The sequence below is a fragment of the Oncorhynchus gorbuscha genome, linkage group LG19 (genome assembly GCF_021184085.1).
Source record: "Oncorhynchus gorbuscha isolate QuinsamMale2020 ecotype Even-year linkage group LG19, OgorEven_v1.0, whole genome shotgun sequence".
Taxonomy (NCBI): Eukaryota; Metazoa; Chordata; class Actinopteri; order Salmoniformes; family Salmonidae; genus Oncorhynchus; species Oncorhynchus gorbuscha.
The window spans coordinates 41,946,656-41,953,395 of record NC_060191.1 but is presented as its reverse complement, the minus strand read 5'-3'; the positions used below and the strand labels follow the sequence as shown (position 1 = coordinate 41,953,395).

General features: G+C 43.7%; 1 long non-coding RNA gene across 1 annotated transcript; it reads left to right on the top strand.

Moving 5' to 3' along the window:
* Positions 1-4,926: 4,926 nt before the first annotated feature.
* On the top strand, positions 4,927-6,630 carry LOC124006273. The gene is made up of 3 exons (XR_006833752.1): positions 4,927-5,075; positions 5,208-5,322; positions 6,079-6,630. It is a non-coding gene; the product is annotated as an uncharacterized LOC124006273 (long non-coding RNA).
* Positions 6,631-6,740: the final 110 nt, after the last annotated feature.

Below are 6,740 nucleotides of genomic sequence, written 5' to 3'. Positions count from 1 at the left end.
GTTTTAGATTTTGGATAGTCATTTTGCAGGTCAGCAGTGTCCTTATAGTCTCTCTCTTGCTGTAGGTAAACCGTGCCCCTCCTCCGACGTCACTCATTGACTTTCGTCTACATTCGGCTGCGTTAAAGCCTTCCTGCTCGAACACACCAGATGGGTTTATTGATCCCCTCACCACTCTCTGGAAGTCACCCTCAGAGTTTCGTCAGCAACACGTGACGACCTGGAGCCCTCCTAGTTGGCAGGGGTGAGGGGCGGGTTTGGGATTCACCATTTAAAAACACCCTAATGATTGGTTGCATTGTGCAGCCAGTGAGAAGCAACTGCAAGGTGACTTCATTAAAAACTGCAGGACCTTTGATGACATGTTTTTTTGTCAAGTTCATGCAGTCGACATGCAGTCGACATTTTGAAAGGCAATGACCAACAATGTTCACCGACTTAGGGAAATTGATCCACTCGAACGGTCCAATTTCTTCTTCTACTTCTATGGATGGATCAGTGGTATTATGCTGCCATTGTCTGACTTACCACCATCTCTTGGCTTGAAGAGTAGGGTGGCGAAAAGCAGAATGCATTGGTGAACATTGATCAAATCAAATCTTATTTGTCACGTGCTGAATACAGACCTTACCTTGAAATGCTTACTGACAAGCCCTTAACCAACAATGCAGTTCAAGAAATAGAGCTATGAAAATATTTACTAAATAAACTAAAGTAAAAAAGAAAAGAAAAAGAAAAAGGTAACAAGAAAATGACATAACAATAACAAGGCTCTATACAGGGGGTACCGGTACCAAGTCAATGTGTGGGGGTACAGGTTAGTCGAGGTCATTTGAAAAATGACTATTAAATAGATAATTAACAACGTAAATGGTGGCCATATTATTCATTGTTCAGCAGTCTTATTGTTTGGGGGTTGAAGCTGTTAAGGAGCCTTTTGGTCATAGACTTGGCACTCGTGTACCGCTTGCCGTGCGGTAGCAGAGAGAACAGTCTATAACTTGGGTGTCCCTTTGGGCTTTCATTTTTGTGCCTTCCTCTGACACTGCCTAGTATATAGGTCCTGGATGTCAGGAAGCTTGGCCCCTGTGATGTACTGGGCTGTACGCATTACCCTCTGTAGCACCTCACGATCAATGCCGAGCAGTTGCAATACCAGGCAGTGGTGCAACTAGGCAGGGTGCTATCAATGGTGCAGCTAAGGGCCCATGCCAAATCTTTTCAGTCTCCCGAGGGGGAAAAGGTGTTGTCGTTCCCTCTTCACAACAGTCTTGGTGTGTTTGCACCATGATAGTTTGTTGGTGATGTAGAAACCAAGAAACTTGAACCTCTCGACCCGTTCCACTTCAGCCCCGTCGATGTTAATGGGGTTCTGTTCGGCCCTCCTTTTCCCACGATCAACTCCTTTGTCTTTCTCACATTTAGGGAGAGGTTGTTGTCCTGGCACCACACTGCCAGGTCTCTGACCTCCTCCTATAGGCTGGCTCATCTTTTTCTGTGATCAGGCCTACCACTGTTGTGTCGTTAGCAAAGTTAATGATGGTGTTGGAGTCATGCTTGACCACGCAGTCGTGGGTAATCAGGGAGTACAGGAGGGGAATAAGCACGCACCCTTAAGGGGCCCCAGTGTTGAGGATCAGCGTTGCAGATGTGTTGTTGCTTACCCTTACCACCTGGCGGCTGCCCATTAGGAAGTCCAGGATCCAGTTGCAGAGGGAGGTGTTTAGTCCCAAGGGCCTTTGCTTAGTGATGAGCTCTGTGGGTACTATGGTGTTGAACACTGAGCTGGAGTCAATGAACAGCATTCTCACATAGGTGATCCTTTTGTCCAGGTGAGAAAGGGAAGTGTGCACTACGATTGAGATTATGTCATCTGTGTATCTGTTGGAGCGGTATGTGAATTGGAGTGGGTCTAGGGTGTCTGGCATGATGGTGTTGATGTGAGTCATGACCAGCCTTTCACAGCACTTCATGGCTACCGACTTGTGTGCTAAGGGGAGGTAATCATTTGGGCAGGTTACCTTCGCTTTCTTGGGCACAGGGACTACAGTGGTATGTTTGAAACATGTAAACTCAGCAAAAAAAGAAACAGACCTTTTTCAGGACCCTGTCTTTCAAAGATAATTAATAAAAATCCAAATAACTTCACAGATCTTTATAGTAAAGGATTTAAAAACACTGTTTCCCATTCTTGTTCAATAAACCATAAACAATTAATGAATATGCACCTGTGGAACGGTCGTTAAGTCACTAACAGCTTACAGACAGTAGGCAATTAAGGTCACAGTTATGAAAACTTAGGACACTAAAGAGGCCTTTCTACTGACTCTGAAAAACACCAAAAGAAAGATGCTCAGGGTTCCTGCTCATCTACGTGAACGTGCCTTAGGCATGCTGCAAGGAGGCATAAGGACTGCAGATTTGACCAGGGCAATGTCCGTACTATGAGACGCTTAAGACAGTGCTACAGGGAGACAGGACGGACAGCTGACTGAGCTGAATCGGTACATCCGAACATCACACCTGCGGAACAGGATGGCCACAACACCTGCCCGAGTTACACTAGGAACGCACAATCCCTCCATCAATGCTCAGACTGTCCGCAATAGGCTGAGAGAGGCTGGACTGAAGGCTTGTAGGCCTGTTGTAAGGCAGGTCCTCACCAGACATCACCGGCAACAACATCGCCTATGGGCACAAACCCACCTTCGCTGGACAAGACAGGACTGGCAAAAATGCTCTTCACTGACAAGTTGCAGTTTTGTCTCACCAGAGGTGATGTTCGGATTTGCGTTTATCATTGAAGGAATGAGCGTTACACCAAGGCCTGTACTCTGGAGCGGGGTTGATTTGGAGGTGGCGGGTCCATCATGGTCTGGGGCAGTGTGTCACAGCATCATCGGACTGAGCTTGCTGTCTTTGCAGGCAATCTCAACGCTGTGCGTTACAGGGAAGACATCCTCCTTCCTCATGTGGTACCCTTCCTGCAGGCTCATCCTGACATGACCCTCCAGTATGACAAGTCCAACAGCCCTACTGATCGTTCTATGCGTGATTTCCTGCAAGACAAGAATGTCAGTGTTCTGCCATGGCCAGCGACGAGCCCAGATCTCAATCCCATTGAGCACGTCTGGGACCTGTTGGATCGGAGGGTGAGGGCTAGGGTCATTCCCCCCAGAAATGTCTGGGAACTTGCAGGTGCCTTGGTGGAAGAGTGGGGTAACATCTCACAGCAAGAACCCGCAAATGTGGTGCAGTCCATGAGGAGGAGATGCACTGCAGTACTTAATGCAGCTGGTGGCCACACCAGATACTGACTGTTACTTTTGATTTTGACCTCCCCCTTTGTTCAGGGACACATTATTCCACTTCTGTTAGTCACATGTCTGTGGAACTCGTTCCGTTTATGTCTCAGTTGTTGAATCTTGTTATGTTCATACAAATATTTAAGTTTGCTGAAAATAAACGCAGTTGACAGTGAGAGGACGTTTATTTTTTTGCTGTGTTTAATTATGGTCAGATTCGCCAAATGGAGGGCGAGGGAGAGTTTTGCCTGTGTCTCTGTGTGTGGAGTACAGGTGCTCTAGAGTTTTTTTCCCTCTGGTTGCAGATGTGACATGCTGGCAGAAATGAGGTAAAACAGATTTGTTTGCCTGCCACTAGGAGCGCCGCTTCTGGATGAGCATTTTCTTGTTCGCTTAGGGCTTTATACAGCTTGTTGCCTGCAGTCTTAGTGCCAGCATCGGTTTGTGGTGGTAAAAAAAACGGCTATGAATAATATAGATGAGAACTCTCTCTGTAGTTAGTGTGGTCTACAGCTTATCATGAGGTACTCTACCTCAGGCAAGCAATACCTTGAGACGTCTTTAACATTAGACATCGCGCACCAGCAGTTATTGACAAAGAGACACACACCCCCGCTCCTCGCCTTACCAGAAGTAGCTGCTCTGTCCTGCAGAATGATGGAAAAGCCAGCCAGCTCTATATTATGTGTCGTTGTTTAGCCACGTCTCATGAAAAATAAGAAATTACAGTTTTTAATATACCGTTGGTAGGATAGTCTTAATCTTACATTGTTCAGTTTGTATTCCAATGATTGTACGTTGGCCAATAATACGGAGGGTAGTGTCTCAAGCATTGTGTAATATTGGCCAAAGCTAAATTTCCCAAATAGTTAATTCACCCTTTTGAAAATGTATCTATAAGGAACAAATGTGGTGTGTGATTGTTTTGACTCCTTTAAAATAAAGAAATGTACTTTGAGCTTGTGTGAGACTCACCTTGCCCAGGGGAAAGTTAGTAGAGTGCCCCCTGTAGGGCTGTGAATAACATGACAGTCCTCAATCTCCCAATCCCAAAAGGGGCCAGTATCCAGTCCAGAGCATCACAAATGCACACATCGTGGTGCACACAAGCAACACATATAACAGACAGATTGACACACCAAATTTGATATAAAATGGACATGTGTCCATGGTGGAGGGGAGAGTGGGGTAAGTTTGGCTAAAAGGGTAAGTTGAGCCACCCTTGATTCTAGGAAACCATACACAAAATTAATAATTTGACAAAATGTGGAACACCTGCTCTTTCCATGACATAGACTGACCAGGTGAATCGAGGTGAAAGCTATGATTCCTTATTGATATCACTAGTTAAATCGACTTCAATCAGTGTAGATGAGGGGACAGGTTAAAGGATTGTTAAGCCTCGAGACAATTGAGACATGGATTGTGTATGTTTGCCATTCAGAGGGTGAATGGGTAAGACAAAATATTTAAGTGCCTGAGCATGGTAGCAGGGCGCACCGGTTTGAGTGTGTCAAGAACTGCAACGCTGCTGGGTTCTTCACACTCAACAGTTTCCTGTGTGTATCAAGAATGGTCCACCACCCAAAGAACATCCAGGCAACTTGACACAGCTGTGGGAAGCATTGGAGACAAATTGTTTCCACGTAATTTGTCAACGTATTGGGATTTGTAATCTATATGGAAAATACATTGGATTTGAAGAAAGTCATCAACGTAAACTGTTGCTTTGAGGATAACTCATTTCAAACACAGGATTATGTCATGGTGGTAAGTCATTTCAACATAGACAAACGTTATATAAAATGTTGGATTCACATCAACCAAAAATAAAAGTTTAGTATAGGATTAAATCAAATCAAACTGCGATGTGAATCCAACATTTCAATTATTAATTTGCAGACAAACTGGAATTAAAGCCAGGCTCAGGGGCACAGATGGAGCTATCCAATCAGAAGATACATCTCCTTCAAATGTTTATATTTGGTTGCGCTAACAACCAAACACAATTCAGCAGGTCTGTAGAAATCTTCAATTGTTACAATAATCTGCACAAAATCTCAAAGGCATTGATCACTTGCACCATGTACTTTAATGTAATCTACATTTTCTGCAATCCAGGTCATTTGGTTGTGCTATTAGATCAAGAACAGTGATAACACATTCAGTTCTACTTAAATAAACAACATTTTACAATGATTTTCTATTGGAATTTGGTTGTGTTTTTAGATGGTTGAAAGCATAGTGATAACACATTGGGAATTCAACAAACTTTTAGCAGTTTTTGAGTGGGTGAAAATAGGTTGGAATCTGATTAATCAACGTTCCTACCTGATATTACCCAATTCTCCACGTTGAAAATATGTGCTGTGCCCAGTACCATGGTTTAATCTGATTAGGCTACTTCAAAAGCTCCTATAGTCTACCTGCGCACATTCGTCCACTCCACTCTAATATAATTCCTGCATTCAAACTGATGGAAAGAGATATCTGATACAAAACACCAACAACTGATATTCTGAGATTGTCAAGCCTTTGATACTGGGTACAAGGTAGGAAGGGATGTATTTGATTTGTCGAGATTGACATAGTCCATTTGATTTTGGTGTTGTAAACGCAAACCATGATTTTGAAGAGCCCAAAGTCGGTAATCAAGTATGCTATGCTTTTCTTATTGGTTGTTTGGGGCATATTGGCACAGAAATGTGGTGTTGGAAAATGCATAGCATATATTATATAGCATTTACATTTTGAAAATCTTATTTCCCCCTAGCTGATCATCTGCAGCTGGCTCTGATCGTAGTGTAATGAAACAGGCAGAGAGAGAGTGAGACCGTCCGTGGTGGTCGGCGAACCCTCTACCTTAGCAATCAACTGCGCCACAAAAGCATGCTGGTAGTGGTAAAGTCGATATCCACGCTTATAAACACAGGGTCGCTACAGTTATTTATGGTCGTAAACATTTTGTGTGCAACCTATTTTACAGTACAAGGGGAGGTACAAGGGGAGGTACCTGGTACCCCCCCCCCCCCAGTAATTTTCTACCTGTCCCTTAATGACATGCTACAGTGAGCAACTTTCATACTTTTCATGATGTTCTTCATACATGTATTACCAAACATTACTACGTGACTGTATTTACTTATTACTCCATAGGTTACTCCTTTATAGTTATGCATCGGTAATGTGAAGTGTTTCCAAACAGATGTATTGACCATGTCATTTGTACTGAAAGTCGGGGTGCATACAGTGGTTTGTTTCTCTGCTTACCTTGTCTGAGCAAGAGACGGTTTTCATCCTATTCAATGTCATTTTTCTGGACTCGATCTTACAACTCAGTGAAATAAAAACTCATTGCAAACTCAAACGCAAGCCTGTCTGTCTCTGTCAAACGCAAGTATGTCTGTCTACATATTTCTTTCTCTGGCATGCTTT